General features: G+C 44.6%; 1 pseudogene; it reads left to right on the top strand.

Moving 5' to 3' along the window:
- The first annotated feature begins 505 nt into the window (after nt 1-505).
- Nucleotides 506-16,223, top strand: LOC127337165 (berberine bridge enzyme-like Cyn d 4; annotated as a pseudogene).
- Nucleotides 16,224-16,230: the final 7 nt, after the last annotated feature.

Below are 16,230 nucleotides of genomic sequence, written 5' to 3'. Positions count from 1 at the left end.
TTTGGGCCGACCAGGATTCAGGACGTTCTGGGAACCGCAAAACACAGTAAAATCAACTTGCTGGAACTAAACTAAGCTGTGAATGGTTAGCCCGTACTCGTGAGGAAACATCAAACCTTCTAAATTAGGTAACCTAGAGGAAACAGTGGCTCGATTTGCTCGAGGTTACTGGTCCGAGACACACCACCGACTCTGGCATCCAACAAGTTCACCTCACGGCCTACAGTAGGTGTTTATGGAAGTCTTTCCTTCTGAATCTAGCGGCAATTTTCTTTAAATATTAATTTATCAAAATCCACACGGTAGAAATGAACTACTCCCTCCCATCTAAAGTAGAATTATTACTGTACGTAAGTGTTGCCTACAAATATGTCTAGAATCATTAAATTGTAACAAATAATTTAAAACAGAGGGAGTATATATACCTCTGTTCTAAAACAAACTTGTCACAACTTTATCTAGATAGATATACGGTAAAGATAATTTTCTTTGCAACAGAGCCCAAATGGTGATGGATTGTATGGATTCTTCTTCCTCTGTCGATGCGTCATGGACCAAGAAAGTGGAACATGCTAATCACAGTACAGTATGTATGATCTCGTCTTCAACGGGTCACATTTCAGAGCTACACGGAGCGATGGTACGCCGTAGGGATGCATATGGGCACGGAGCCCACCAGTGCATCTAAACTGTAGCATTGCGGTTCCGTGGAAGTGTGTCGTTCCTAATGCCTCAAAATCCCAGCACGCCCTGAATCTCTTGGTACGTACTATAAATCTCTTCGTATGTGCTCTAAATCTCTCCATGCATGTATACGGATACAGATAATCATAAATAGTGTCTACCGATCCGAAATAGTGGTGATCCCCCATATAGTGGACTAAACATGGGATCAATGTTCTTTGGCTGGCTTTATATTGTCTTCTCTTTGAGAGTGGTGCATGAAACATTAATCTTCACTAGTAGAAAACCTCTCATCCATCTAAGCCTTTAGTACCGGTTCCCTTACGAACCGGTACTAAAGGGGGCATTAATACCGGTTCCGTGCGTGGGACATCAATACCGGTTCGTTATGGACCTTTAATACCGGTTCGTAACACGAACCGGTATTAAAGGGTTTGGGCCCGATTTCCAGGCGGTGGTGGGGCCAGGGTTGCACCTTTAGTACCGGTTCGTGTAAGGAACCGGTACTAAAGGGTCTGTGCCCTATATGAGCGCGCGGCAGCGCCCGAGCTCCCTGCATATCTCATTCTCACTTCTCCTCTCACATTTCCAAATATTTTGCACCTCTCACACTCCAATAATCTTTATTTTTCTCCACCATTTTAACAAGATTAACGGCATACATCTATCCAAGGGTTAGCAATATCATCCTTCCTTCCGGCGTTCCTAATTTAGCTCAGTTCTTTGGTAGTTTTAACTCGTACTATTTTTGTAGTGCAAGCAAGGTGTTCGATGAAATGCCTAAGTTAGTGATTTTATTTTTTTATATGCAATTTGAGCTGAAATTATGGTATGTTTTGTAGGTTTTAATTAGTATCATCCCCGTCCTTACATTGTCGATCGCCAGCGTCGTCCCCTAGCCGGCACGGTACCACCTCGGTGAGCCCCTCTTCTTTTATAAAAAACAATTAGTTTTATGTGATGAACTTGAATATTAATTAAGTTGGTCACTCATATATCCATGATGTTGTGTATTTAATGATTTTTGATATACATATAAAATGCAGATGAGTCGACAATGGATGTACGGTGACCGGTGCCATCCCGAGTTCATTACTGGCATGCATTATTTTCTCAACGTGGCTGAGGCAAACAGGCGGTCGAATGGTTTCATGTATTGTCCATGTAGTTCCTGTAAGAATATGAAGGATTACTCTACCTCGAAGACCCTTCACGTCCACCTGCTGGAGAACGGTTTCATGCCCAGCTATAATTGTTGGACCAAGCACGGAGAAAGAGGGGTTATATTGGAAGACAACGAAGAAGAAGAGGATAGTGACAACTATCCCTTATTCACTGAAGACGGTGGTAGTAGAATGGGGGAAGACGAAGCTGAAGAAGAGCCCATTTTCGATGAGCCGATTTTTGATGACCCGGATGACGATTTGGGTCGGGCCATTCTTGATGCGAAGATGAACTGCAGAAATGAAAAGGAGAGGTTGAAGTTGGAGAAAATGTTAGAGGATCACAACAAACTGTTGTACCCAAATTGCGAAAATGGTCAGAAAAAGCTGGGTACCACGCTGGAATTGCTGCAGTGGAAGGCAGAGATTGGTACTTCTGACAAGGGATTTGAAAAGTTGCTGAAAATAATAAAGAAGATGCTTCCAGGGGAGAACGTGTTGCCCTCTAGCACGTACGAAGCAAAGAAGGTTGTCTGCCCTCTAGGATTAGAGGTGCAGAAGATACATGCATGCATCAATGACTGCATCCTCTACCGCGGGGAGTACGAGAATTTGAATGCATGCCCGGTATGTAGTGCATTGAGGTATAAGATCAGGCGAGATGACCCTGGCGATGTTGAGGGTGAGTCCACCCCCAGGAAGAGGGTTCCTGCGAAGGTGATGTGGTATGCTCCTATAATACCACGGTTGAAACGTTTGTTCCAGAACAAAGAGCATGCCAAGTTGTTGCGATGGCACAAAGAGGACCGTAAGAAAGATGTGATGCTGAGACACCCCGCTGACGGGTCGCAGTGGAGAAAAATCGACAGAGAGTTCAAGTCATTTTCAGATGACGCAAGGAACTTAAGATTTGGTCTAAGTACAGATGGCTTTAATCCTTTCAGGGAGCAGAGCTCCAGTCATAGAACCTGGCCAGTGACTCTATGTATCTATAACCTTCCTCCTTGGTTGTGCATGAAGCGGAAGTTCATTATGATGCCAGTGCTCATCCAGGGCTCGAAGCAACCCGGCAACGACATTGATGTGTACCTGAGGCCCTTGGTTGAAGAACTTTTAGAGTTGTGGCGTGACGAAGGTGTACCTGTGTGGGATGAGCACGAACAAAAGGAATTTAACCTACGAGCGTTGTTATTTGTAACCATCAATGATTGGCCTGCTCTTGGTAACATTTCAGGGCAGTCAAACAAGGGATACAATGCATGCACACACTGTTTAGGTGAGACTGACAGTAATTATTTAGGAAACAAGAATGTGTACCTGGGGCATCGTCGATTTCTTCCAAAACAACATCACGTAAGAAAGAGAGGAAAGCATTTCGGAGGTGAGGCAGATAACCGAACGAAGCCTACCCGCCCTACTGGGGAAGTTATATATGATATGGTCAAGGATTTAAAAGTGATCTTTGGAAAGGGTCCCGGCGGACAATCTGTTCCGCATGATGTTGACGGACACGTACCCATGTGGAAGAAGAAGTCAATATTTTGGGAGCTACCCTACTGGAAATTCTTAGAGGTTCACTCTGCAATCGACGTGATGCACGTGACGAAAAATCTTTGCGTGAACCTGCTAAACTTCTTGGGCGTGTATGGGAAGACAAAAGATACACCGGATGCACGGCAGGACCAGCAAAGTATCCACGAAGGAAACAACCTGAATCCAGAGAAGTATCAAGGTCCCACAGCTACGCTCTTACCAAAGAGGAGAAGGAGATCTTTTTTGAAATCCTGAGTAGCATCAAGGTCCCGTCTGGCTTCTCGTCGAATATAAAGGGAATAATAAACATGTCGGAGAAAAAGTTTCAAAACCTAAAGTCTCATGACTGCCACGTGATTATGACACAATTACTTCCGGTTGCATTGAGGGGGCTTCTGCCGGAAAATGTTCGAGTACCCATTGTGAAGCTATGTGCGTTCCTCAATGCAATTTCTCAGAAGGTGATCAATCCACTTACTCTACAAAATTTACAGAAGGATGTGGTCCAACGTCTAGTCAGCTTCGAGTTTGTGTTCCCACCATCCTTCTTCAATATTATGACACATCTCCTAGTTCACCTGGTCGAAGAGATTGGCGTTCTCGGTCCTGTATTTCTACACAACATGTTCCCCTTTGAGAGATTCATGGGAGTCTTAAAGAAGTACGTTCATAACCGTGCTAGGCCGTAAGGAAGCATCTCCAAGGGCTATGGAACAGAGGAGGTCATTGAGTTTTGTGTTGACTTTATTCCTGACCTTAAGCCGATCGGTGTTCTGAATCGCGCTATGAGGGGAGACTGCGTGGAAAAGGCACGCTAGGAAAGAAATCAGCAACGTGTATGGACGGACATTCTTTCACTCAAGCACACTACACAGTTCTACATAATTCCATCTTGGTGGCTCCGTACAAAGAGGAACACAAGGAGATCTTACGCTCTAAATACCCGGAGCAACGTGAAGATTGGATTGATGGAGAACACATGAAGACTTTCGGCGGTTGGTTGCAAACACGTCTCATGAATGTCACCGATGACGAGCAGCTGTACTTGTTGGCCAAGCAACCATCTTCAACTATATCGACTTTTCAAGGGTACGAGATTAATGGGAACACATTTTACACTTTCGCCCAAGACAAAAAGAGCACCAACCAAAATAGTGGTGTCCGCTTTGATGCAGAAGATGGCAATGGGAACAAGGTCACATATTATGGGTACATAGAGGAGATATGGGAACTTGACGATGGACCTAATTTCAAGGTCCCTTTGTTCCGGTGCAAATGGTTCAACCTGAAAGACGGGGTACAGTGTAGACCCGCGATACGGAATGACTACGGTGGATTTCAAGAATCTAGGGTACGACACCGAACCATTCGTCCTAGCCGGTGAAGTGGCTCAGGTTTTTTATGTGAAGGATATGTCTAGCAAACCGAAAAAAAGAAAAAGAAAGGCAAGAGGACACATCATACGATGAGCCAAAGCGGCACATAGTTCTTTCGGGAAAAAGAAACATCGTGGGAGTAGAGGACAAGACAGGACATGTCGAAGATTATAATAAGTTTGACGATATTCCACCCTTCAAGGTAAAAATTGACCCAAGCATCATCTTAAACAATGAAGATTATCCATGGTTGCGTCGCAGTAAGAAGAAAGGGAAACGGGCGAAGAAAACTCAGAAGACTAGCTAGCTACATATAGGGATCATAACTTGTGTATCTCAATATGGAAATCACTTTTGTGTAATGATGTTACTGTATGTAAGATATTAACAATGGAGATGGTTGGCTTGTTTTACTAGTTAATTAGCTTTCACGGGCTTGCAGGGAAATTTTTCCGAGGCGGAACTTCCGAATATGCCATATATAGGGCATGTGCACCAAGGGCATATTCGAGAAGTTCCGCCACGGGAGATTTCCCAACCCTTTCCTCCATCCATGGTGATGAAACTCTCCATCCATGTTGGCTTGTTGAGCTGCTTCCCATGGTGTATCGATGCTCCTTTTATAGGCAGAGCGTCCTTATCCCGCCGACAGCTTTAGTACCGGTTGCACCCACCAACCGGTACTAAAGGTTACCCACACGTCCTTATCCCACCGACAGGGCGTCGTGCGCTACATACTTTATCTCATCAAGCAGGGCGTCCTTATCCTGCCGACAGCTTTAGTACCGGTTGCACCCACCAACCGGTACTAAAGGTTACCCACGCGTCCTTATCCCACCGACAGGGCGTCGTGCGCTACATACTTTATCTCTTCGAGCAGGGCGTCCTTATCCTGCCGACAGCTTTAGTATCGATTGCAGACACCAACCGGTACTAAAGGTTTGCCTCTGTCTTCCCGCCTATTTTCTTCCCGCGCTTTCCACCGGTTCCCGCCTCTGTCTGCCCGCCTATTTTCTTCCCGCGCTTTCCACCGGTTCCCGCCTCCGTCCTCCCGCCATTTTTTCACTATATATATGTTGCCTTGGCCACCATTTACATATCACATCTAGACTCATATCTGCAAACCTCATCACCAGGTCACATGGCTTCCATCGTATCTCTAACCCTCCGGGAGGCGGAGGCGCTTTGCGCGTCGAACTACCCCTGCCCGCCGGGCTACCGCGTCCCTACCGGCTGGTTGCTGAGCATCGGAGGCGTACCGGTCCCTCCTGTCCCTCTAGGTGTGGCGCGCGAGATGGCCATCACGAACCACTACTACTTCGAGCTCACGCCAGAGCAGCGGAGGAATCCCCAGTGGCATCCCGACTACAGCCCGACTTGGGAAATCTTCTTCATCAATCGGCGTGAGAGGGCGCTTGCCAGGCACGAGGAGGGTGGCCCGCCTCCTCCGAACTTCAACGAGGCCGGCCGTCGGCTGTGGTGACGCGGCCGGACTCTCCAGGGCGTCATGGCCTACCGTGGCCCCCGCCTGCGCTACCCTCAGTCCCAGCCCACGCGTGCTCACCCGCCGACGTTCGAGTACCGCGACCCCGATGCCAGCGACGATGATGACGGCGACTACGACGACTACAGTGGCGACTACTACAGGGCTAGGCACGAGTATGACTGAATGACTCCAACAGTAGAATTTGGCCATGTATCTTTAATTTTCAGTTAAGCTATGTACTTTTAATTCAAGTTCACTCGTAATAAAATTTTATTCCCGCCCTTTCTTTCCCGCCTTTTTTCTCCCACGCGCGGCGTAGTGGCGGGAAAGTTTCCCGCGCGACGTCGTACGTGGCGGGAAACTTTCCCGCGCGGACGGTGTCGTGGCGGGAGTTAAGAAAACAAATAGAAAAGAAATATAAAAGAAAAGGAAAGAAAAGAAATAGAAAATAAAAAGAAAAGCAATAGAAAATAATAAAAATAAAAGAAATAGAAAATAAAAGAAAAAGAAACAGAAAAGTAAAAAAGAAACAGAAACAGAAAAGTAAAAAAGAAACAGAAAAGAAAAAAAGAAATAGAAAAAAGGAAAGAAATGAAATGAAATAGAAAAGAAAAAGAAAAAGAAAAAGAAAAAGAAAAGCAATAGAAAACGATAAAAAGAAAAAAAATAGAAAATAAAAGAAAAAGAAACAGAAAAGTAAAAAGAAACAGAAAAGAAAAAAAATAGAAAAGAAAAGGAAAGAAAAGAAATAGAAAAGAAATAGAAAAGCAATAGAAAATAATAAAAAGAAAAGAAATAGAAAATAAAAGAAAAAGAAACAAAAAGTAAAAATGAAACGAGAAAAAGTAAAAAAGAAACAGAAAAGTAAAAAAGAAACAGAAAAGATAAAAAGAAAAAGAAAAACTAAAAAGATTTGGTACGGTTGGTGCCACCAACCGGTACGAAAGGTCTTTCGTACCGGTTGGTGCCACCAACCGGTACCAAAGGCTCTCTCCCCTGTGTTATCACTTAGGCTCGTGGCAAAACTTTGCCAAATTCAACAGCTCCTCCGCGCGCAGACAGGCCCGAGCTCGCCATCGCCCGCGTCGTCGCCCGCAGCTACTGCCGTAGCCGCCGCCGTCGCCATCGCCGAAGCTCCACGCGCCGCCGCCGTCGTCGTTGCCCGCAGCAGAGTGCCACCGTCGCGCGCAGCAACAGGCCGGGTCGCCGTCGTCGCCGCGCGTCGCCCGCCGCTCTCCACCTCTCCCCGCGCCGGCAACCGAGGTGAGCACCCCCTCCTCTCCCTCCTCGCATCGCCTCCCTCGCGTCGCCTCCCTGGCCGCCGCGCTCGCCGGGAGGAGCCCGCGCGCGCGTCGATTGCCGCGCCGCGCGGTCGCCGCTGGCCTCCCCTCACGCACGCCCGCAGCGTGCTCGACGAAAGGCCGCGCCGCCGCCTCTCTTACAGGTCGGTGCGGCCCGGCGCGGCGTTCGCCGTGGTCGACCTCGCCCGCCTTCGCTCCGTGCGGGTCACCCGGGGACCGCCCGCCACCGCGTGGGTGGACTCCGGTGCGACGCTCGGGGAGTGATACTTCTCCGACGTATCGATAATTTCTTATGTTCCATGCCACATTATTGATGTTATCTACATGTTTTATGCACACTTTATGTCATATTCGTGCATTTTCTGGAACTAACCTATTAACAAGATGCCGAAGTGCCGATTCTTTGTTTTCTGCTGTTTTTGGTTTCAGAAATCCTAGTAAGGAAATATTCTCGGAATTGGACGAAATCAAAGCCCAGGGGCCTATTTTCTCACGAAGCTTCCAGAAGTCCGAAGGAGAGACGAAGAGGGGCCACGGAGGGGCCACACTATAGGGCGGCGCGGCCCCCCCCTTGGCCGCGCGGCCCTGTGGTGTGGGGCCCCCGTGCCGCCTCTTGACCTGCCCTTTCGCCTATAAAAAGTCTCCGTGACGAAAACCCCGCATCTGAGAACCACGATACGGAAAACCTTCCCGGAGACGCCGCCGCCGCCGATCCCATCTCGGGGGATCCAGAGATCGCCTCCGGCACCCTGCCGGAGAGGGGAATCATCTCCCGGAGGACTCTACGCCGCCATGGTCGCCTCCGGTGTGATGTGTGAGTAGTCTACCCCTGGACTATGGGTCCATAGCAGTAGCTAGATGGTTGTCTTCTCCCCATTGTGCTATCATTGTCGGATCTTGTGAGCTGCCTAACATGATCAAGATCATCTATCTGTAATTCTATATGTTGCGTTTGTTGGGATCTGATGAATAGAGAATACTTGTTATGTTGATTATCAAAGCTATGCTTATGTGTTGTTTATGATCTTGCATGCTCTCCGTTATTAGTAGATGCTCTGGCCAAGTTGATGCTAGTAACTCCAAGAGGGAGTATTTATGCTCGATAGTGGGTTCATGCCTCTGTGAATGCGGAGGAGTGACAAGAACCACTAAGGTTATGGATGTGCGTTGCCACTAGGGATAAAACATTAGTGCTATGTTCAAGGATGTAGTCACTAGTTACATTACGCGCAATACTTAATGCAATTGTCTGTTGTTAGCAACTTAATACCGGAGGGGGTTCGGATGATAACCTGAAGGTGGACTTTTTAGGCATAGATGCAGTTGGATGACGGTCTATGTACTTTGTCGTAATGCCCAATTAAATCTCACTATACTCATCATGATATGTATGTGCATGGTCATGCTCTCTTTATTTGTCAATTGCCCAACTGTAATTTGTTCACCCAACATGTTGTTCGTCTTATGGGAGAGACACCTCTAGTGAACTGTGGACCCCGGTCCAATTCTCTTTACTTGAAATACAATCTCTTTGCACATCGTTCTCTCTGTTTCTGCAAACAATCTTCTTCCACACAATACGGTTAATCCTTTGTTACAGAAATCCGGTGAGATTGACAACCTCACTATTTCGTTGGGGCAAAGTACTTTGGTTGTGTTGTGCAGGTTCCACGTTGGCGCCGGAATCTCTGGTGTTGCGCCGCACTACATCCCGCCGCCATCAACCTTCAACGTGCTTCTTGGCTCCTCCTGGTTCGATAAACCTTGGTTTCTTTCTCGAGGGAAAACTTGCTGCTGTGCGCATCATACCTTCCTCTTTGGGGTTGCCCAACGAACGTGTGAAATACACGCCATCAAGCATATTTTCTCGGCGCCGTTGCCGGGGAGATCAAGACACGCTGCAAGGGGAGTCTCCACTTCTCAATCTCTTTACTTTGTTTTTGTCTTGCTTAGTTTTATTTACTACTTTGTTTGCTGCACTAAATCAAAATACAAAAAAATTAGTTGCTAGTTTTACTTTACTTGCTATCTTGTTTGCTATATCAAAAACACAAAAAAATTAGTTTACTTGCATTTACTTTATCTAGTTTGCTTTATTTACTGTTGCTAAAATGGCCAACGCTGAAAACACTAAGTTGTGTGACTTCACAACCACAAATAATAATGATTTCTTATGCACACCTATTGCTCCACCTGCTACTACAGCAGAATTCTTTGAAATTAAACCTGCTTTACTGAATCTTGTTATGCGAGAGCAATTTTCTCGTGTTAGTTCGATGATGCTGCTGCCCATCTTAATAATTTTGTTGAATTATGTGAAATGCAAAAGTATAAAGATGTAGATGGTGACATTATAAAATTAAAATTGTTCCCTTTCTCATTAAGAGGAAGAGCTAAAGATTGGTTGCTATCTCTGCCTAAGAATAGTATCGATTCATGGACTAAATGCAAGGATGCTTTTATTGGTAGATATTATCCCCCTGCTAAAATTATATCTTTGAGGAGTAGCATAATGAATTTTAAACAATTAGATACTGAACATGTTGCTCAAGCTTGGGAAAGAATGAAATCTCTGGTTAAAAATTGCCCAACCCATGGACTGACTACTTGGATGATCATCCAAACCTTCTATGCAGGACTAAATTTTTCTTCACGGAATTTATTGGATTCAGCTGCTGGAGGTACCTTTATGTCCATCACTCTTGGTGAAGCAACAAAGCTTCTTGATAATATGATGATCAACTACTCTGAATGGCACACGGAAAGAGCTCCACAAGGTAAGAAGGTAAATTCTGTCGAAGAAACCTCTTCCTTGAGTGATAAGATCGATGCTATTATGTCTATGCTTGTGAATGATAGGACTAATATTGATCCTAATAATGTTCCATTAGCTTCATTGGTTGCACAAGAAGAACATGTTGATGTAAACTTCATTAAAAATAATAATTTCAACAACAATGCTTACCGGAACAATTCTAGTAACAACTATAGGCCATATCATTATAATAATGGCAACGGCTATGGTAATTCTTATGGGAATTCTTACAACAATAATAGGAGTTCACCCCCTGGACTTGAAGCCATGCTTAACGAAATTTATTAGTACACAAACTGCTTTTAACAAATCTGTTGAAGAAAAGCTTGGGAAAATTGATATACTTGCTTCTAAAGTTGATAGTCTTGCTGCTGATGTTGATCTTTTGAAATCGAAAGTTATGACTAATGAGAATCATCATAATAAAATTACTACTACAGCAAATGCCATTCAAGTTAGAATTAATGAGAATATAAGATTAATGGCTGAACTGCGTGCTAGGTGGGATAGAGAAGAAAATGAAAAACTAGCTAAAGAGAAGAATATAGCTAAAGTTTGGACTATTACCACCACTAGTAATGCTAATGCTACACATGTTGCTGCACCTCCTACTCATACTAATAAAAGAATTGGTGTTAGCAATGTTTCCACTTCGAATGCAAAGCGCGAAAAACTGCCTGAAACTGCTAAAACTCATTAAACTGCCTCGTGATAAAGCTGCTGAAATTTTTTCCAACATTGGGGATGATGATCCCATTGCTTTAGATTATAATGGTTTGAATTTTGATGATTGCCACATCTCTGAAGTTATAAAGTTCTTGCAAAAAGTCCTAATGCTAGTACTATAAATTTGGCTTTCACGCATCATATTACAAATGCTCTCATAAAAGCTAGAGAAGAGAAACTAGAGCGTGAAGCCTCTATTCCTAAAAAGTTAGAGGATGGTTGGGAGCCCATCATTAAGATGAAGATTAAAGATTTTGATTGTAATGCTTTATGTGATCTTGGTGCAAGTATCTCTGTTATGCCTAAGAAAATTTATAATATGCTTGACTTGCCACCGCTGAAAAATTGTTATTTGGATGTTAATCTTGCTGATCATTCTACAAAGAAACCTTTGGGTAAAGTTGATAATGTTCGCATTACCATTAACAATAACCTGGTTCCCGTTGATTTTGTTGTCTTGGATATTGAATACAATGCATCTTGCCCCATTATATTGGGAAGACCTTTTCTTCGAACTGTTGGTGCTATCATTGATATGAAGGAAGGTAATATAAAATATTAATTTCCTCTCAAGAAAGGTATGGAACACTTCCCTAGAAAGAGAATGAAGGTACCTTTTGATTCTATTATGAGAACAAATTATGATGTTGACACTTCATCTCTTGATAATACTTGATACACACTTTCTGCGCCTAGCTGAAAGGCGTTAAAGAAAAGCGCTTATGGGAGACAACCCATGTTTTTACCTACAGTACTTTGTTTTTATTTTGTGTCTTGGAAGTTGTTTACTACTGTAGCAACCTCTCCTTATCTTAGTTTTGTGTTTTGTTGTGCCAAGTTAAGCCGTTGATAGAAAAGTAAGTACTAGATTTGGATTACTGCACAGTTCCAGATTTCTTTGCTGCCACGAATCTGGGTGCACCTCCCTGTAGGTAACTCAGAAAATTAAGCCAATTTACGTGCATGATCCTCAGATATGTACGCAACTTTCATTCAATTTGAGCATTTTCATTTGAGCAAGTCTGGTGCCATTTTAAAATTCGTCAATACGAACTGTTCTGTTTTGACAGATTCTGCCTTTTATTTCGCATTGCCTCTTTCGCTATGTTGGATGAATTTATTTGATCCACTAATGTCCAGTAGCATTATGCAATGTTCAGAAGTGTTAAGAATGATTGTGTCACCTCTGAATATGTCAATTTATAATGTGCACTAACCCTCTAATGAGTTGTTTCGAGTTTGGTGTGGAGGAAGTTTTCAAGGATCAAGAGAGGAGTATGATGCAACATGATCAAGGAGAGTGAAAGCTCTAAGCTTGGGGATGCACCCGGTGGTTCACCCCTGCATATATCAAGAAGACTCAAGCGTCTAAGCTTGGGGATGCCCAAGGCATCCCCTTCTTCATCGACAACATTATCGTGTTCCTCCTGAAACTATATTTTTATTCCATCACATCTTATGTGCTTTTTCTTGGAGCGTCGGTTTGTTTTTTGTTTTGTTTGAATAAAATGGATCCTAGCATTCACTTTATGGGAGAGATACACGCTCCGCTGTAGCATATGGACAAGTATGTCCTTGGTTTCTACTCATAGTATTCATGGCGAAGTTTCTCCTTCGTTAAATTGTTATATGGTTGGAATTGGAAAATGATACATGTAGTAATTGCTATAAATGTCTTGGGTAATGTGATACTTGGCAATTGTTGTGCTCATGATTAAGCTCTTGCATCATATGCTTTGCACCCATTAATGAAGAAATACATAGAGCATGCTAAAATTTGGTTTGCATATTTGGTTTCTCTAAGGTCTAGATAATTTCTAGTATCGAGTTTGAACAACAAGGAAGACGGTGTAGAGTCTTATAATGTTTTCAATATATCTTTTATGTGAGTTTTGCTGCACCGGTTCATCCTTGTGTTTGTTTCAAATAAGCCTTGCTAGCCTAAACCTTGTATCGAGAGGGAATACTTCTCATGCATCCAAAATACTTGAGCCAACCACTATGCCATTTGTGTCCACTATACCTACCTACTACATGGTATTTTCCGCCATTCCAAAGTAAATTGCTTGAGTGCTACCTTTAAACAATTCAAAATTTATCACCTCTGATTTGTGTCAATGTTTTATAGCTCATGAGGAAGTATGTGGTGTTTATCTTTCAATCTTGTTGGGCAACTTTCACCAATGGACTAGTGGCTTCATCCGCTTATCCAATAATTTTGCAAAAAGAGCTGGCAATGGGATTCCCAGTCCCAAATTAATTAACAAAAATAGACACTCCTCCATGGTATGTGATTGTTGGACGGCACCCGAAGGATTCGGTTAGCCATGGCTTGTGTAAGCAAAGGTTGGGAGGAGTGTCATCATAATAAAACTAAAATAAAAAGGCACTCCTTCATGGTATGAGATTGTTGGCGGTGCACCCGAGGATTCGGTTAGCCATGGTTTGTGAAAGAAAGGTTGGAAGGAGTGCCACCCAAAATAAAATAAAATGGGAGCCGCTCTTTGAAGGTTTGTCCGGCAAGGGGTTAGAGTACCCGCTACCATTCGTTGACAACAACATACACCTCTCAAAACTTTATTTTTATGCTCTCTTTATGTTTTCAAAATCAAAGCTCTAGCACAAATATAGCAATCGATGCTTTTCCTCTATGGAGGACCATTCTTTTACTTTCAATGTTGAGTCAGTTCACCTATTTCTCTCCACCTCAAGAAGCAAACACTTGTGTGAACTATGCATTGATTCCTACATACTTGCTTATTGCACTTATTATATTACTCTATGTTGACAATATCCATGAGATATACATGTTACAAGTTGAAAGCAACCGCTGAAACTTAATCTTCTTTTGTGTTGCTTCAATACCTTTACTTTGAATTATTGCTTTATGAGTTAACTCTTATGCAAGACTTATTGATGCTTGTCTTGAAGTGCTACTCATGAAAAGTCTTCGCTATATGATTCACTTGTTTACTCATGTCATATACATTGTTTTGATCGCTGCATTCACTACATATGCTTTACAAATAGTATGATCAAGATTATGATGGCATGTCACTCCGTGAAATTATCTCGTGTTATCGTTTTACACCGCTCGGGACGAGCAGAACTAAGCTTGGGGATGCTGATACGTCTCCGACGTATCGATAATTTCTTATGTTCCATGCCACATTATTGATGTTATCTACATGTTTTATGCACACTTTATGTCATATTCGTGCATTTTCTGGAACTAACCTATTAACAAGATGCCGAAGTGCCGATTCTTTGTTTCTGCTGTTTTGGTTTCAGAAATCCTAGTAAGGAAATATTCTCGAATTGGACGAAATCAAAGCCCGGGGGCCTATTTTCTCACGAAGCTTCCGTAAGTCCGAAGGAGAGACGAAGAGGGGCCACGGAGGGGCCACACTATAGGGCGGCGCGGCCCCCCCCTTGGCCGCGCGGCCCTGTGGTGTGGGGCCCCCGTGCCGCCTCTTGACCTGCCCTTTCGCCTATAAAAAGTCTCCGCGACGAAAACCCCAGTACCGAGAACCACGATACGGAAAACCTTCCAGAGACGCCGCCGCTGCCGATCCCATCTCGGGGGATCCAGGAGATCGCCTCCGGCACCCTGCCGGAGAGGGGAATCATCTCCCGGAGGACTCTACGCCGCCATGGTCGCCTCCGGTGTGATGTGTGAGTAGTCTACCCCTGGACTATGGGTCCATAGCAGTAGCTAGATGGTTGTCTTCTCCCCATTGTGCTATCATTGTCGGATCTTGTGAGCTGCCTAACATGATCAAGATCATCTATCTGTAATTCTATATGTTGCGTTTGTTGGGATCCGATGAATAGAGAATACTTGTTATGTTGATTATCAAAGCTATGCTTATGTGTTGTTTATGATCTTGCATGCTCTCCGTTATTAGTAGATGCTCTGGCCAAGTTGATGCTAGTAACTCCAAGAGGGAGTATTTATGCTCGATAGTGGGTTCATGCCTCATGAATCTGGAGGAGTGACAAGAACCACTAAGGTTATGGATGTCTTTGTTGCCACTAGGGATAAAACATTAGTGCTATGTTCAAGGATGTAGTCACTAGTTACATTACGCGCAATACTTAATGCAATTGTCTGTTGTTAGCAACTTAATACTGGAGGGGGTTCGGATGATAACCTGAAGGTGGACTTTTTAGGCATAGATGCAGTTGGATGACGGTCTATGTACTTTGTCGTAATGCCCAATTAAATCTCACTATACTCATCATGATATGTATGTGCATGGTCATGCTCTCTTTATTTGTCAATTGCCCAACTGTAATTTGTTCACCCAACATGCTGTTCGTCTTATGGGAGAGACACCTCTAGTGAACTGTGGACCCCGGTCCAATTCTCTTTACTGAAATACAATCTACTGCAATACTGTTCTACTGTTTTCTGCAAACAATCATCTTCCACACAATACGGTTAATCCTTTGTTACAGCAAGCCGGTGAGATTGACAACCTCACTGTTTCGTTGGGGCAAAGTACTTTGGTTGTGTTGTGCAGGTTCCACGTTGGCGCCGGAATCTCTGGTGTTGCGCCGCACTACATCCCGCCGCCATCAACCTTCAACGTGCTTCTTGGCTCCTCCTGGTTCGATAAACCTTGGTTTCTTTCTGAGGGAAAACTTGCTGCTGTGCGCATCATACCTTCCTCTTGGGGTTGCCCAACGAACGTGTGAAATACACGCCATCAGGGAGCTCTCTACCACGCCGTCGGGAGGGCCAGCGGCCGTCTCGCGTTCCCGGCGGGCCTGTGCCCGACGGTGGGCGTTGGCGGGCACCTCAGCGGAGGCGGCTTCGGCATGCTCCTTCGCAAGCACGGCCTCGCCGCCGACCACGTCGTGGATGCCGTGCTGGTAGATGCCAAGGGGCGGCTCCTGGACAGGACCTCCATGGGGCGCGACGTCTTCTGGGCCCGTGGCGGCGGCGGTGGAGGGAGCTTCGGCATCGTGCTGTCGTGGAAGGTGAAGCTCGTGCCTGTGCCGCCGACGGTTACGGTGTTCACCGTTGCCAAGTCCGTCGAGGAGGGCGCCGTAGACATCCTTGCCAAGTGGACAGGTGGCCAGCTTCCAGTCCTGTGCACAGGCACCTGCGACGTGGGCTGGCTGGGACGATGACGACGGT

Source organism: Lolium perenne, chromosome 1, assembly GCF_019359855.2.
Source record: "Lolium perenne isolate Kyuss_39 chromosome 1, Kyuss_2.0, whole genome shotgun sequence".
Lineage (NCBI taxonomy): Eukaryota > Viridiplantae > Streptophyta > Magnoliopsida > Poales > Poaceae > Lolium > Lolium perenne.
This window is presented reverse-complemented; position numbering and strand designations above follow the sequence as displayed.